This window comes from Scyliorhinus torazame, chromosome 12 (genome assembly GCF_047496885.1).
Source record: "Scyliorhinus torazame isolate Kashiwa2021f chromosome 12, sScyTor2.1, whole genome shotgun sequence".
Lineage (NCBI taxonomy): Eukaryota > Metazoa > Chordata > Chondrichthyes > Carcharhiniformes > Scyliorhinidae > Scyliorhinus > Scyliorhinus torazame.
Window position 1 is genome coordinate 181,838,768 of NC_092718.1, and position 17,649 is coordinate 181,856,416.

Here is a 17,649-nt window from a genome sequence, read left to right on the forward strand (position 1 = left end):
ACGGCATCCGCGCGCATGGGCAGTGGAGGGAGTCTCTTCCACCGCCGCCATAGTGGATACCATGGCGAAGGCGGAAGGGAAAGAGTGCCCCCACGGCACAGGCCCCCCCCCACGGATCGGTGGGCCCCGATCGCGGGCCAGGCCACCGTGGGGACACCCCCCGGGGCCAGATTGCCCCGCGCCCCCCCCCCAGGACCCCGGAGCCCGTCCTCGCCGCCTGCTCCCGCCGGTAAGATAGGTGGTTTAATCCATCGCGGGCCGGAGAATCGCAGGGGGATTCCCGCCGACTGGCGCGGCGCGATTCCCACCCCCGCCGAATCTCCGGTGGCGGAGAATTCGCGACACGGCAGGGGCGGGATTCACACCAGCCCCCGGCGATTCTCCGACCCAGTGGTGGGTCGGAGAATCTCGCCCGTCAGCTTTTTACAGGAGAATGGATGGGAGACAAAAGCAGATTAAAGAGATTTGATGCTAGCTAGTCCTTCCAGAGCTTTAGAATAAATACTGTTTTACTTTTTAAAGGTACTTAGTGCAAAATGAATACAGAATTGTCTCTCCCCAGTTGACAAATCCATGAATTCTGAAGAAGAATCAGGTTGAATTTGAGATGCTAACTCTCTCCACGGATGCTGCCAGGCCTACTGGGTTTTTCAAACACGTTCTGCTCCATGGGCCCCTTTAACAGAAAGGAAAACATAAAGAAGAAAAGTTTAACACTTTTTATTCAAACCAGTTCTCCATTTTGCAGAGAAAAATAATAATTTCCTCACAAATATAAGACCATAAGACATAGGAGCAGAATTAGGCCACTCGGCCCATCAAGTCTGCTCCGCCATTCAATCATGGCTGATATTTTCTCATCCCCAGTCTCCTGCCTTCTCCCCATAACCCCTGATCCCCTTATTAATCAAGAACCTATCTGTCTCTGTCTTAAAGATCCTTCGTGATTTGGCCTCCACAGTCTTCTGTGGCAAAGAGTTCCACAGATTCACAACCCTCTGGCTGAAGAAATTCCTCCTCATCTCTGTTTTAAAGGATCGTCCCTTTAGTCTGAGATAGTGTCCTCTGGTTCTAGTTTTTCCTACAAGTGGAAACATCCTCTCCATATTCACTCTATTCAGGCCTCGCAGTATCCTGTAAGTTTCAATAAGATCCCTCCTCATCCTTCTGAACTCCAGTGAGTACAGACCCAGAGTCCTCACCCGTTTCTCTTACGACAAGTTCTTCATTCCAGGGATCAGTCTTGTGAACCTCCTCTGGACCCTTTCCAAGGCCAGCACATCCTTCCTTAGATACGGGGCCCAAAACTGCTCACAATACTCCAAATGGGGTCCGACCAGAGCCTTATATAGCCTCTGAAGTACAACCCTGGGCTTGTATTCTAGCCCTCTTGACATGAATGCTCACAGTGCATTTGCTTCTTAACTGCCGACTGAACCTGCACGTTAACCTTAAGAGAATTGTGAACAAGGACTCCCAAGTCCCTTTGTGTTTCTGATTTCGTAAGCATTTCCCCATTTAGAAAATAGTCTATGCCTAAATTCCTTTTTCCAAAGTGCATTACCTCACACTTTTCCACATTGTATTTCATTTGCCACTTCATTGTCCACCCTCCTAGCCTGTCCAAATCCTTCTGCAGCCCCCTTGCTTCCTCAATACTACCTGTCCCTCTACAGATCTTTGTATCATTTGAAAACTTAGCAACAGTGCCTTCAGTTCCTTCTTCCAGATCATTAATGTATATTGTGAAAAGATGAGGTCCCAGCACAGACCCCTGAGGCACACCACTAGTCACCGGCTGCCATCCTGAAAAAGACCCCTTTATCCCCACTCTCTGCCTTCTGCCAGTCAGCCAATCCTCCATCCATGCCAGGATCTTACCCTTAACACCATGGGCTCTTAACTTATTTAACAGTTTCCTATGCGGCACCTTGTCAAAGGCCTTCTGGAAATCTAAATAAATCACGTCCACTGGTTCTCCTTTGTCTAACTTCCTTGTTACCTCCTCAAAGAACTCTAACAGATTTGTCAGACATGACCTCCCTTTGACAAAGCCGTGCTGACTCAGTCCTATTTTGCCGTGCACTTCCAAGTACTCCACGATCTCATCTTTAATAACAGACTCTAAAATCTTACCAATGACCAAAGTCAGGCTAACCAGCGTGTAATTTCCCATCTTCTGCCTCCCTCCCGTCTTAAACTGTGATGTTACATTGGCCACTTTCCAGTCTTCTGGGACCCTTCCTGCCTCAAGGAATTCCTGAAGGATCACCACCAATGCCTCCACAATTTCCTCAGCTATCTCTTTTAGGACCCTGGGGTGTAGTCCATCCGGTCCAGGTGACTTATCCACTTCAGACCTTTCAGTTTCCCTGGAACCTTCTCCTTAGTGATGGCCACTGCACTCACCTCTGCCCCCTGATTCTCCTGGAGCTCTGGCATCCTACTGGTGTCTTCCACCGTGAAGACTGATGCAAAGTAACTATTCAGTTCATCTGCTATTTCTTTGTTTCCTATTATTACTTCTCCAGTCACATTTTCCAATGGTCCAATGTCCATTTTTGCCTCTCTCTTACCTTTTATATATTGAAAGAAACTCTTCCTATCTTCTTTTATATTACCAGCTAACTTGCACTCATACTTCACCTTCTCTCCCCTTATTGCCTTTTTTGTTGTCTTCTGCTCGCTTTTAAATGATTCCTAATCCTTGCCACTTTGTATGCTTTTTCTTTTGCTTTTATGCTGTCCTTGATTTCCCTCGTCAACCATGGATGCCTTGTCCTGCCCTTATCATGTTTCCTCCTCCTTGGGATGAATTTCGGCTGTGCCTCCTGAATAATCCTCAAAAACATCTGCCATTGGTGTTCCATTGTCTTCCCTGCTAGTCTCCTTTTTCAATCAACTCTGGCCAGCTCCTCCCTCATGCCTTTGTAGTTAACATTATTTAATTGTAATACCATTACATCTGACTCCAGCTTCTCTCTCTCTCTCAAACTGGAGGGTAAATTCTATCATATTGTGGTCACTGCTCCCGAAGGGTTCCTTCACCTTGAAATCCCGAATCAAGTCTGCCTCATTACACATCACCAAATCCAGAATTGCCTGTTCCCTAGTAGGCTCTATCACAAGCTGCTCCAAAAAAATCACCTCTTAAACATTCAACAAATTCCTTTGCTTGGGATCCACTACCAGCCTGATTTTCCCAGTCCACCTGCATATTGGAGTCGCCTATGATTATTGTGATATTGCCTTTTTTACATGCCTTTTCTAGCTCCTGATTTATTTTCTGCCCCACATCCTGACTACTGCTAGGGGGCCTGCATATAACTCCCATCAGGGTCTTTTTACCTTTGCGATTCCTCAACTCTACCCACAGAGATTCTATGACTTCTGATTCTATATCACTCCTTGCTAACAATGCAACCCCGCCCCTTTTGACCATCTGCCTGTCCTTTCAATAGGACACATATCCTTGTATATTTAGATCCCAGCCCTGTTCCCCTTGCAGCCATGTCTCTGTGATGCCCACAACATCGGACTGGCCAATTTCAATGTGCGCAACAAGCTCACATTTTTGTGTGATACTTTTTCCAGATACACTGTTCCATGGTAGAGGCGTGACTTTAGAATCATGGAATCCCTGCAGTGCAGAAGGAAGCTATTCGGCCCATCAATTCTGCAATGACCATTCAAAGGGCCAACCTACCTAGGCCCAATCCCCCACCTTATTCCCGTGACATCACCCTAAGAGGCAGTTTAGCATGATCAAACCACCTAACCTGCACAACTTTGGATTGTCGGTAGAAACTGGAGCACCCAGAGGAAACCTACACAGACACGGGGAGAACGTGCAAACACAACACAGGCAGTCACCCGAGTCTGAATCGAACTTGGGTCCCTGGTACTGTGAGACAGCAATGCTAACCAGTGTGCCTCTGTGCCGCCCTAGGCTGGTCCAAAAGGCACTCCAGGAATGGAGTTTAGCGAGACCTATCAAAGGTGACTTGGAAGTGGGTGGGGGGGAGGAAGATGTAAAGAAAACCAGGCAAGGTGAGGGGCGAAGAGGTGGCAGCCTTCCCCGCGCTTTGGCATTTTTATTACTGGCAGGAAAGGTGGAGGACTGTCTTTGTGCAAAATGAGGTCCTCATGTGGCCAATTAAAGGTTACTTTGGGAGCACTTCGCATCCCTACTGTTAATAAGCTCTTAAAAGTAGCTGAAGTCAGTTTTGAGATTTTCTGAACGGAGATTTTCTCTGCTGGCTGCACGCTTCTGTCTTTGCTTATTTATTTATATAGTTCTGATGACAGGTCCCTGCCCTGAAACATTGGGCAGCATTTTATACCCCTCCCCTTGATGGCTTTGGTGGTGGGGGGCAATCCATTTGGCAAGTTGGTGGCGGGTAAGGTCTGCGCCATCATCCCACCGCCATCCCGATTAAATTCATGGCAGGGTGACAATGCCAAGTTAAGAGCCTCATCCAACTGCCGCTGGTGTTAAAGCAGTAGCAGGTAGGTCTGTCACCAGGTGGAGAGCCCGATATGTAAACTTAAACAGTGTGTGTGTATGCGTGTGTGGCTCATTCAGCAATCCCCTCCCGCCGTCTCTTAGCTCTGGGCCGGGTCGCTCTGCGATCATGGGCTCAGCAGCCAATGACACCCAGACAGTGCTGCTCAGCAAAAGAGCTGCTGGACATCCCTCCCCAGGATCCTAATCCCGATGAATGCCCGCCACGTGTCTCTTAATCGCCTGCTGATTTCTCACAAGTTGGCAGCGGCTCAGAGTCCCCAGTTCCCTCCATAAAATTTGCCCCATTAGCTCAGTCCCTGTCTCCACAGATGCTGCCACACATGCTGAGCATATACCTTTAAAAAAAACTATCCTGGACTGTTTTCAGGCAGCCGCTGACTTCTTTTGGCCTACGTAGTGAATACTGGCCCAGCAAAATGGATCAGGATCAGAGTCGGTTGACCAGTTTAAGGCACTGGGCCCACTCAAACCCAGTCCCAGCAGGAAAGCTGTCTCTGAAGGAATCCAGTGCTTAATGTATGCCCTTTATTAATTTATTGACATGCCACCAACGATCCGATCTGAATGCACTACCCATAAAAACATCTGGGTATTATGTGCATTACTTCTTATTATATAATGGAAAGGTTTAACAAATAATGTTATCTCATTAAGTTGATTCAAAATATCAAAGATTCATCACTAAGCAACTAGATTGTCATTGAATAAAAAATATAAATTTTGAAATCAATGTTAATAACCATTAAAATGCACAATTAAAAAAAATTAAGAAACCAATCACCCATCATTTAATTTTTTAAATGCCAAAACAATCTGTTTTAAAAATGTGTCATTATTTTTTAAATATCCTGGGAATATATAACTAATTGAAAAATCAGTGCACAAATATTTGTCACAATTTAACAGTTACAAAGATCCTTATTAATCTGTTTGAACAGTTGTCGGGCTGGAATGACAGTCTCAAGGATACGCTTCCTTGCCTAAAATTACGAAGGTTCACTACCCTGGTAGGGCATGACAGGATTAATTCCATGATTCTGCTCTCGCAATGCCAAGCCATGGCTACAGTATTGGTTGGAGACAGAGCACCAACAATAAAGCCCAAGTCCTCCAACTCGCAATCCTGAAAGTTTAGCTCCCAACTGGGAACATAGGAGCATGGAATTAGCTTTCACATTCACCGCGGCCATACTAATAAATCTCGTCCAATTCCCACCATGGGATCACGCTGCCGATTCAAGTGGAACATCTCTGGGGATGTTACAACTGGTAACAACATTACTGAGTTAGGAAGGAAGAAAAATCAGCCCGCATACCCACCCCTGGTCATTATCCAGTGAATTCTGCCAGAACGCTTGCTTGTGGATGTTGGCCGATTAGAGGGCCGGAATTTAGCAGTAATGCTATGTGAACAGGAGTCCTTTCTCAACACTCACTGTCTCAGCTGAAAATAAAATGTGGCCACTTAGCAGGGGCTGCCAGCTGGCTGGGATTATATGTGGGGCCTTACTCAAGCAAAAGAAAATGCTTCCAGAAGAGGAAGGAAGCATTAATTTTTTTTAAACCCGTAAGAACAATCGCTGTTGTTGCAAAGCACCAATTCTTAGGGGGGGATTTTTCGGCCTCGTTCGTCACAGGCGCAAATCCCATTACAGCTGCTAACTCTCGCGATAATGGGCCATAATGGAATTTTCTCTGGGGAGATATCAAATGATCTCTTCTGCACCCCCTGCCAGCAATGTGATCAGGTTCACGCCCAGCAAGGCCATGAACCTGATTATCATCCATTTGCATGCACTTAAATATTCCTAAACCACATAACGTTGTATCTTCCGGGAGCGTTAGATGTTCCCCCCACTGCTGGTGAGATGTTCCCCCCCCTGCTGGGCAGCACGGTAGCATTGTGATTAGCACAATTGCTTCACAGCTCCAGGGTCCCAGGTTCGATTCCTGGCTTGGGTCACTGTCTGTGCGGAGTCTGCACATTCTCCCCGTGTGTGCGTGAGTTTCCTCCGGGTGCTCCGGTTTCCTTCCACAGTCCAAAGATGTGCGGGTTAGGTGGATTGGCCATGCTAAATTGTCCATAGTGTCCAAAATTGCCCTTAGTGTTGGGTGGGGTTACTGGATTACGGGGATAGGGTGGAGGTGTGGACTTTGGGTAGGGTGCTCTTTCCAAGAGCCAGTGCAGACTCGATGGGCCGAATGGCCTCCTTCTGAACTGTAAGTTCTATGATGATCAAATTCTATGGTGTCGCACCAGCGGTATCACTCCTGTTCTCCAGAAGTCGTGGTGCTCGCACCAGGGCCGCAGAGGCCAGTGTATCTCCCGGGTGGTCAGGGACATGGCTGGTGCCCTGGCAGTGCCAGGCTGACAGTGCCAGTTTGGAAGTGCCAGAGGCAGAGGCAGGGGTCGGTGCCCCCAGGGAACCACATGAGGGAGGGGTTCCTACTATTGGATTGGATTGGATTGGATTTGTTTATTGTCACGTGTACCGAGGTACAGTGAAAAGTATTTTTCTGCGAGCAGCTCAACAGATCATTAAATACATGGGAAGAAAAGAAAATACATAATAGGGCAACACAAGACATGCAATGTAACTACATAAGCACTGGCATCGGATGAAGCATACAGGGTGTAGTGTTAATGAGGTCAGTCCATAAGAGGGTCATTTAGGAGGCTGGTGACAGTGGGGAAGAAGCTGTTTTTGGGTCTGTTTGTGCGTGTTCTCAGACTTCTGTATCTCCTGCCCGATGGAAGAAGTTGGAAGAGTGAGTAAGCCGGGTGGGAGGGATCTTTGATTATGCTGCCCGCTTTCCCCAGGCAGTGGGAGGTGTAGATGGAGTCAATGGATGGGAGGCAGGTTTGTGTGATGGACTGGGCGGTGTTCACGACTCTCTGAAGTTTCTTGCGGTCCTGGGCCGAGCAGTTGCCATACCAGGCTGTGATGCAGCCCAATAGGATGCTTTCTATGGTGCATCTGTAAAAGTTGGTAAGGGTTAATGTGGACATTCCGAATTTCCTTAGTTTCCTGAGGAAGTATAGGCGCTGTTGTGCTTTCTTGGTGGTAGCGTCGACGTGGGTGGACCAGGACAGATCTTTGGAGATGTGCACCCCTAGGAATTTGAAACTGCTAACCATCTCCACCTCGGCCCCGTTGATGCTGACAGGGGTGTGTACAGTACTTTGCTTCCTGAAGTCAATGTGGGGATGCCAGCGATGGTGATGGAAGGGAGGGCACTGAGGCCCGGGTGCCAACAATGGTGATGGGGGGGGGGGGGGTGGCGATGGTGGTGTGGGGGGCCTTGACTCCACTTTGAGATTGGACCACCATTTAGAAATGGCGCCCCGATCTTATGACAGTGCAAAACAAGCCCCACACCCCACCCGGCAGTTTTTGACAAAGTATCAGAAGATCTGACGAAAAGAATCTGGCTGTTTCCCTGGGGAGAAACATGCTGGTTTTCAGTCAGGACCTGACACTTTGGACGCGATTTAACTAAAAAAAAACCAGAGTCCATTCTGGACGGGATTAGCAGGGTCATTCCCGCCGCTTACAGTGCCAGGAACGACTCCACTATCCAATGGCAATTTGTTTGTTTTTCAAGCACGGGTGGGAAGCGTCCCGCCGAGGCCGCATTCAGTCGCATTTCCTGCACTGAGGAGCTACAGTGAGAAGAGATTGAATGGCGCCCTGATCTCCTGACCCCTCGACGCAACCCCCGGACCCGCGATTTTTCCAACCCACCTTTAAGGGGGTCCTCAGAACCCTCCGCATTCCACCTCATCTGGGCAGGGCATTCCCGGACCCGATCCCCGGCTCAGGCAAAATGCCAGCTTGGCACCCTGGCAGTGCCAGGGTGACACCAAGGTGGCACTGCCACCTCACTTAACTGAGCGAGACTGTGTCCCGCCCATTCTGGGTGGGATTCGGATCACCACGTCTCACGAGACTTGGTCGGATCTCGCGAGACGTAATGACTGTCGGGGATCCAGGAAGAGGCCTCCCCATGATATACCGGCCACGTCCCAGTCTGATTCCATCGGGACTCGCCCGGTAAATCACGCCCTTTTCTAGTTTTGGGGAAAATTCCGCCCCAAGTTATTGCCGGAGTACATTAAGGCAGGAAATATACCTGCCGCAAAATCTACATTTTGCGATGAATATCTACAATGATATAGAAGGAACCATCTTTGCAAATTACGATGATCTATGAAAGATAGCAGAAACGTAAGATTCTATTTATATTTAACATAAAAGGAGCAAAATGGCAATTAATTAAGTAGATGCAAATTGCATTTTTTTTAAAATATCAGTTATTCTTGGTTTCATTGTTCATTTGCAATGCCTCTTTCCTAGTCCGTACCATTTAACTGCAGTCTGGTATATATAATTTGAGAATGTCACATTTGAGCTCTCCGGATTTCTATGTGTTTGTTTGTTTTTTTATGTACATGGAATGATGCCATTCAGGCAAAAAAAGCAAGTTATTCTGAGGAGAAAAGTGTAATAAAATATCATGCTGGGGTCTAAACTGAATTACACTTATTAACTGCTTAATATAACATGAATATCAATTGCCCTTATTGAAGTTGAATTGATTAAACAAAAATTAACATTCTAAGAGTTAGTAACAAGTGTTAATTAAAGCTGTGGCTTCATGTTAAGCAGAACATCTGGTTTGCAATATTTTTAAAAATGGTCTTCACTTAAATGTGCAATCAGCCTTCGGGTGTTTACATAAATCTGCTAAGCAGGCTTTACTGTCACTTGAGTACTCCAAAACATGACAAGGCAACGGCACTCACCAGTATTGCTGAAAACAGCCTGTGCGATCTCCATCTGCTGTTCATCAATCTACCAAAAAACATAAGCAGATGTTGTAGTGCGAATCTTGGAGTGAGGATGCCCAAAGCACCCATCCACCAACCTCTGAGCAGAAAAATAAAGCCTCTAAATTTTTAATGGTAAACGTTATCATTTCCATGAGCCTCCTAAAGGGGTTATAATGGTTAATGGCAGGAAAGCTTGAAATGCAGTCCAAGACAGAGAGGGGAAAAATTATCTATCAAAAAAAAAAGGATTTTAGATCTTTGGTCGGCTCACAGGGAACCTTCAAAAAAGTAAACAAAATAAACTGAGCTGGGCCTCCTGTGGTTTTGATTCTGCCTTCACTGGTTGGTCCAAGACTGTCGCTGTAAGAGAGAATTATAATAATGAGCAAGTAGTCAGGATATAAACTATGTGACCAGCAGACATTGTTCAGAGGAGCTTTCTGAACAGCCAGCAGCATGTGGTGTGAAGGAATTACCTTCCTGTTAACGATAGCTGTTGAATCTTTGTAGCTAACATTTCGAGTCCAGGTGACTCTTTATCGAAACATTGTCATCTGAAAGCATTCGGTGCAACTACCATTTGCCGCCAAGATGTGCTGTGAGGTAATTTGGACATTCTGATTTTTCCCTCTGTGTACCAGAACAGGCACCGGAATGTGGCGACTAGGGGCTTTTCACAGTAATTTCATTGCAGTGTTAATGTAAGCCTACTTGTGACAATAAAGAGTATTATTATTAAATCTGCTGCACGATCCTGTGCTACACCCACAAATAAACTGAACCTATGTTTATCTTACCAGTCCTGCAGCTAACATGGAAGTACAACATTGTGAGCAGCAGTGGCTCACCCTAAACAAAATGGTGAGGATTTGAAGATCACAGGACAAGCCACAGACAAGATTACATGCTTTACAGAGGCTGAGATGAATTGAAGGACCGAAAAGGCAGAGACCCTCTACAGACAGTGTTTCAGACAGAGCAATAAGTACCTGATTTGTGGGGTAGCTGGATTGGTGTGGGTCAGTGATGAATCAGCCAGTCGATTTTGAAGCCAGCAGTTGATTTTGAGTTGGACAGCGTAAACTGCATGGCCACTGCGATGTCCCCGGGTCCCATTCCCACACAAAAGGCAGGTTTCCTATCTGAAACCAGGCTTTTTAAACAAAGGATGGAGCTGTGCTTTTTAGATTTATTCATCTTGACGCTGGGTAAACAGGTGGTGAAAATGAAGATAGCGATTGGAAAGGAGGAGTTGCAGAAAGCCAACTCTTCCGGCCTGTCTGAGGAGGATCAACCAAAGCTGTGGAACATTCTGGAGGATCAGCTTCGTGTACAGACGGACGTGTAGAATGCACCAGCTAAAGCTGGTGGTTCATAGATGACAGACACAAGAATCAATTGGTCAGGTTGGGAGCAGGTGCCGCGATAAGGGCAAGGGCTGGAAGATGAGCAGCCGGATGAATATTGGAGCTGGTTGTAGCTCCAACGCCAATTGAAGCTTTCCAGAAATATCTATCGGAGGAAATAAAGAGGTCACAGCATTGCTGTGCTGCTAAAATATGAAGCCATGGTGAGCTGGCCAGCAACAACCGAAAATAAAACAGAAAATGCTGGACAATTTCAGCAGGTCTGACAGCATCTGTGGAGAAAGAACGGGGATAACGTTTCAAGTCTGGATGACTCTTTGTCAAAGTATTGCCACCTGAAAGCATTTGATGCAACTACCAGTGTTGGCATGATGGCCAGGACACAGAACACAAGCAAGTCATGTGGAAAGTGTCATCTGCCAGACCTACTGTGAAAATGTATGTAGTTAGTTTGTATGTTGTAGATTGTATCACTGAGTTCCAACAATCCATATACATACCCTTTAGGATTCCTTTAATTTTTCTCAGAAAAGTCACGTCATTACAAACCCAGGAGGATCATTAAACCACCTATGCATTACAGAGAGTCGTAAAAGGTTAAGTACTTCAATTCTTAAGCTCTTGAACAGAGATTTATTTTTTGTGTAACTAGCTCTTGCAACAACCCTAACATATATGTGTTTTCACTCGTAACAAATGTAATGTTATCTTGAGGAAAAAAATGTGATATTGCTTTAAGAGAGAATGTGCTGATGATTAAATGCCAGGATGTAAACCATGTAACCAGCAGACATTTTAGTTTAGCGAGCAGTATGTGGCGTGAAGTAGTTGCAGCTGTTCTCTCCAGTTAACAATAGCTGTTGAATCTTTACAGTAAATCTGTCTGCTGAGCAATCCAAACCACATCTTCAAATAAACCAAGCCTATGTTTAGTTTACCATTCCTGTGTGAAATTGGTACGTTTATGTGAAGCAAACACAGAAATACAATAGCCCACATTAAAATGGCTGGAACACAGGAATATTTTTGGCAAGAGTGAGATAGTAAAGGCCCAGCCCACCTGAATCAACACTGAAATTCATCAAAAAGAACTTTCGAACTCTGCAACGTAAGAAAGGTCTTGCCAAAATAAATAGCAAGTGGACTTAGCACGCAAGCGAACTGTCATTAGTTACTGGAAGAAATAAAGAAGAAATAATGAGCGTAAAGAAGTAGCTTCACTCATTGAGCTTAGGTTATCTCGTACATGAATTTATTTCAGATTGCAGTGTGCAGCTTTAAAGTGTCATCACAGGACTTTGGTAGGGCACAGCTTCGCAGCCATGATGATGATGATGGATTCTCCTGATACGTTGACAGATTAGTGTTCAGCAAAAGAAAAAAGACAAGTTCACACTCTAGGTTGATGTCGTATCATGTGTGGTGTTAAGCCAAGTGTCAATCTGCATAATCGATTGCAAATACTGCATATGACGTCAGTTTTTGGAGGGATGAATGAAGGAATTGGCTTTGCGCCGCACTCACTTTGACTGATGGCATTTGACTCTCTTCTCAAATGTTGAAGACGCTTGGTGACAGAGACTTTTCCTCTGGATCGGCCCAGGGTAATTTTTTTCCCATGTGTTAGGATCCAGTTAGCAGGCCCCGAGGTCGACTTTCAGATTGTCTTTATATCTAAGATTGTGACGTCCTGTGTTTTGTGAGGGCCACAAAGAATCCAGCACGAGTTTTAAGGATACAAAGTAATGACATTTATTTATAATAACATATATATATAACAGCAGCAGCAACTTCCCTTCCTACACACTACTTCCTGCTGGTTCCAAACTGGCCAGCTTTATTTATACTAGGAGTTTACTAATGGTTTCTCTGCCCCCCCTCATTGGGGAAGTTCATACTCCCACAGGATTGTGGGATTGTCATTAGTCCCCAGCCAATGGTAAGCAGGCACGTTATAACACTGTGCTGCGGGTTCCTATGTTCAGCTGGCTGCCTTTGGTGTGCGGGAATCCTCCATGTCAGGGTTTCCCACAGTTTTCATGCCGCAGAACCCCTAGTGACCTCCCAAGTGTTACAGAGAACCCCAAACATTCTCATAATGTTGACAACCTTTATTTGCTGCGAAATTGGTGCAAATGCAGAGATTAAATGCAAACAAGTCTTTTCTAGCTATATCAATGCAAATATTAGGAAGACTCAAAAATACATTTTCCAGCTTCATGACCCCTTAATATTAATCCCTGTACCTTTTTTCATTTTTAATAGGAGGAGCGATGCTGGAAAGCTGATTCTCATATCAGACACATGCACATTTCTCCCCCTCACACACACCCACATCTCCCTCCATCTCTCTCACACACACATCCCCCTCTCTCACACACACCCTCCTCTCTCACACATTCGCCCTCCTCGCACACACATTCACCCCCTCTCTCACACACTCATCCCCCTCTCTCACACACTCATTCCCCTCTTTCTCACACTCTCATCCCCCTCTCATACACCTATCTCCCTCTCTCTCATAAACCTATCCCCCTCTCTTACACACTCACCCCCCCAACCCACCCACCTCCTCCCCGGCCCCCCCCCTCCCCCCACCCCTGGCCCCCCGGGCCCCCTGCCCCCCCCTCCTCCCACCCCGCCCCCTCTTCCCCCACCTCCGCCCACCCTCCCCCACCCCTGCCTCCCCCTCCCCCCGCCCCCCCTCCCCCACCCCCACCACCCTTCCCCCACCCCCACCACCCCTCCCCATCCCCCAACCCCACCCCCCTCCCTCCCATCCCCACCCCCCTCAGCCCCGACTATGAAAACCTGCCCAGCACACATGAACAACAAAAAGACAATGAATGTCAACCCACTGTATGTGAGAATAGTGATCGCAATCAACATACAAGATGTGCAAGATCTCAGCGACACTCACAGATCTCTGCTCGTCTGTACAGAAGCACTCAACAATCAAAGTAACACAACTCATGAGTCCAGTGAGACCATGTCAATTAAAACCCCATCTACTCTAAACTACCCACAAGAAAATTAAATCTTGAAGATTTTGACTCCAGAAGAGGAGCACCAAGAAACCAAAGATAATTCAAATAAACCTGAAGAGGAGCACCAAGAGGTCACAGATGAAGCAGATCAACCAGAAATGACTCCATAAGAGGAGCACCAAGGAAGCAACGAAGAGGAATCAAATCAACCACAAACGACTGATGTCACCAAGTTCAATGCAACATCAGATCATTCTCACAATCCTCAAGAAGAAACACTCAATGAAACATCAGATACCACAAAGGACACTGACACCAATCACTTTGAGAATGACTCAAATTATCCACACGGAACAGTCATTGAATGCAACAAGAATAACACTAACCACAAGAAGCACAACAGAAACAAGAACAACAACAACAACAACAAGAACCACAAAAAGAACAACAAAAAAAACAACATCAAAATCTACAAAAAGAACAAGAACACCAACAAAACTACAAGCACAACAACAAAAACTACAAGCATAACAACAAAAATAAGCACAACAACAAAAACTACAAGCACAACAACAAGAAGCATGACAAAGACAACAACAGCAACAACAAGCATGACAAAAACAAGAACAACAACAAAAACAGAAACAACAAGAACGGCAAGAACAACAATAGAAACAATAAGCGCAACAAGAACAATAACGAAAACAACAAAGACAGAAACAACAGAAACAACAACAATGAAACAATGACCTGTAAGACATGGTACAACTCTGCACATGAAGGACAATGCAACAGCACACTCCAAAACAATGACAAGAGTACAAATATACCATGGCATGACAACGAATCTCACAAATTCACATTTGCTCCACAGCAAACAAGCAAAGCAGCTTTCAAGAATGATGACATACAGAATCAATACCGCAAACACAGGAAGAAGTCCAGGTCAGACAACAAAGATGACATACAGAATCAATACCGCAAGCACAGGAAAAAGTCCAGGTCAGACAACAAAGATGACATACAGAATCAATACCGCAAGCACAGGAAAAAGTCCAGGCCAGACAACAAAGATGTAACACAGAATCGCTACCACAGGCATAGAAACAAATAGTCAAAATCAGACAACAAAGTGATTCGACCATTCGAACACCTCATGATGACTTGTTGGTTACTTAAACACAAGAACACTGACGACGTTCACAAAGAAATGACAACATCAACATCACCACTTCAGCAGCAGAAGAAGAAAGCAACTCAACCGATTAAATTCATAAAGTTTGAACTCACAAATTTTATTTTATTAAAATTGGACTCATAAATATTAATTGGCTTTGTATAATCATCAATATCATCACAACTTGTACATATTATCATTTATCTACCTGTTTCAAGCAAACGAAAAAAACCTAAAATACTAAATGTATTAACATTTGACTAATTAACTCATTGATGTTATGTAATGCATTTGCAAACTGCATCCATTATGTTTGTTCAATTTTCTTTACAACGTACAGAAAATATGTAACACAAGAAAAAAAGGGGGACGTAGTCATCTCTGTATGTGCAGGTACATAAGGGGTTAATGTGTAATCAGTAGCACCAGATGATCACTAGAGGGACAGACCAACAGGTGTAGAAAAGAACCACATTGGGTCTCTCTCTCTCTCTCTTTTGGATGGACTGTGACCAAGACATGAGTATCAGATTAGCTCAGATGGTTAGTGTAGGTATGCATAGTTACGTCGTTAGGTCTTGTTAACCTTATCACTGGTATCAATGTTAAAGTAAAGAACTCACACAATTATTGTTATAGTTACTCAATAAACCTTTTGTAACTACTGGACGAGTTCCAAGTACTCTTCGAGATTCAGAAGACCTCATCAGTGACCAAGGTTTGAGTAACACATATTACACTCCGTAGTATATCAAAACACACAGGGAAGTGTAATAAAAGATAATACAGGAGCGTTATAAATGAGCTCCTAGGCCCACTCTGGCCCAGCTCTGATGCATGCTCTGGTGCCTGCTCCAAGGCCCCCTCTGATCTCCTACTCCGGTGTCCGAGGCCCATTCTGGTCCCCCCTGCTCCGTGGCCTGCTCTGGCCCTGCATTCCAAGGTCCACTTTGGTCTCTCACTCTGGTGCCAGCTCCGCGGCCTGCTCTGCACCCCCCCCCCCAACCCCCACCCCCCAACCCCCACCCCGAGGCCCACTCTGGTGTCCCCGATCCGACCCCATGCTCCATGGCATGCTCTGACACACCGCCCCCCCCAACCCCAAGGCCTGCTCTGGTTTGCCGCTCCAACCCACCGCTCCGTGGTCTGCTCTGCACCCCCTCACTCCACGGCCCCCGATCTAACCCCATGATCCATGGCCTGCTCTGACACATTAGCCACCCCATCCCCCCGCTGCGACCACCACTCCGTGGCCTGTTCTGCGCCCCCCCCCCACCCCCACTCCAAGGCCTGCTCTAGCGCCCCCACTCCAACCCACTGCTCCATGGCCTGCTCCAGTCCCCCCAGCTCTAAGGCCCTGCTCTGAGGCCCACTCTGGCCAGCATACTCTCAATGCCAGATACGCAGCACTTTGCAAGAACCTCAGTGTTGGGGATTTTGTCCTGCCATCTGATGTTGCAAAGAGATCTCAGACAGCGAAGATGGAATGCTGCTTTATGTGATGCCAGTAAGTTGTCCAAATCTCACACCCATAAATAAATGTGAAAGCTACTTTCTGGTAGACCTTGAACTTTGTTCTGAGAAATCCTCCATACTCCTTCTGTGAGCCAACCTGCCAAACATTGAATTTGCTCTCGCCAGGCAATGGTTGATTCCATCATCCAATGTAGTGTTGTTGGAGAGGATACTCCCAAGAGAGCAAAATGTCTGGGCTGAAAGGAGGGGTGTGTTGTGGATGATAACTCTGGGGTCTTGGAGTACATGGCAGGGGTGGGTTGATACAGGATCGCCGTTGACTTCAGACTGGTTGTCAGGCCAATGTGTCCTGAGGCTGAGGCAAAGCGATTAGCAAGCAGCTGAATTCCTTCCACAGGATGTGCAGTGAGAACACAGTCATCTGCAAACAAGAGTTGACTCAGAAGCTGCTCAATAACATCTGCACGAGCCTCGAGCCTTTGCAAGTTGAAGTAGTTGCTGTCTGTCCTGGATTGAACTTGTTCTCCTGCGTCAAGGTCCTTGAGAGTGTACTGGAGCACAGTCGAGAAGTATATGACCAACCAGAGCTGCAGCTAATACACGGCCTTGCTTGATGCCATTGGCGATAGGGAATATCCAATTACATCATATTCTACACCACCCTGGCCATCGTGAAACGAGGGAATGAAGCATCATCTTTTCAGAGCAGCCACATTTGCACAGAACCTTCCCTGCTTATTGTGTCAAAAACCTTGGTCAGGTTAACAAACGCCATTTGGAGATTCTTATTCTGTTCACGAGACATGCTGCAAATGTCTACTGTTCCCCATGCTGCACAGAAGCCAGAGGCAGGTAGGTGGAGGGTCCCCATCGCCACTGTTCCATCTGATTAAATAACCCCCATCACCAAACTCCCCACCTGGACGGGCACAAGATTCAACCCAAAGTTGCTCCATCAATTAGGCTTTACCTTGATATCTGTTCCAAACTTACTTTTTCCTTTTCCGTTTGTGTCGCCCGTTTCAACGTCCTTTCCTTACTGTGAAGCAATAATTGATGTTAGCTGAACCATTAAGTAAGTGTTTCATCAAAGGTTACCATCCACAGTTGCAAAGTTTAGCATTCCTTTTTGTGTTCATTGAGTTAATTACCAATTTACCAAAAGGATACATAGACAAAAAAGAGAGTAGAATTACAAGGGTCTGAATAAATTCATTTGCAACAATAATAGAGATATTCTATTAATTTCAATCTCCCTCTTAGTCTGATAACAAATCTAC

The 17,649-nt window shown here is 45.9% G+C and overlaps 1 long non-coding RNA gene across 2 annotated transcripts in view; it reads right to left on the minus strand.

Moving 5' to 3' along the window:
* Window positions 1-202: 202 nt before the first annotated feature.
* Window positions 203-17,649, minus strand: part of LOC140387263 (uncharacterized) — a 57,111-nt gene continuing 39,664 nt past the window's right edge. For both annotated transcript variants that reach the window (XR_011933811.1, XR_011933812.1), the window contains exons 4-5: window positions 9,336-9,384; window positions 203-676 (exon numbers count right to left, since the gene is read on the minus strand). This is a non-coding gene — a long non-coding RNA (uncharacterized lncRNA). The remainder of the gene's footprint in view (window positions 677-9,335; window positions 9,385-17,649) is intronic.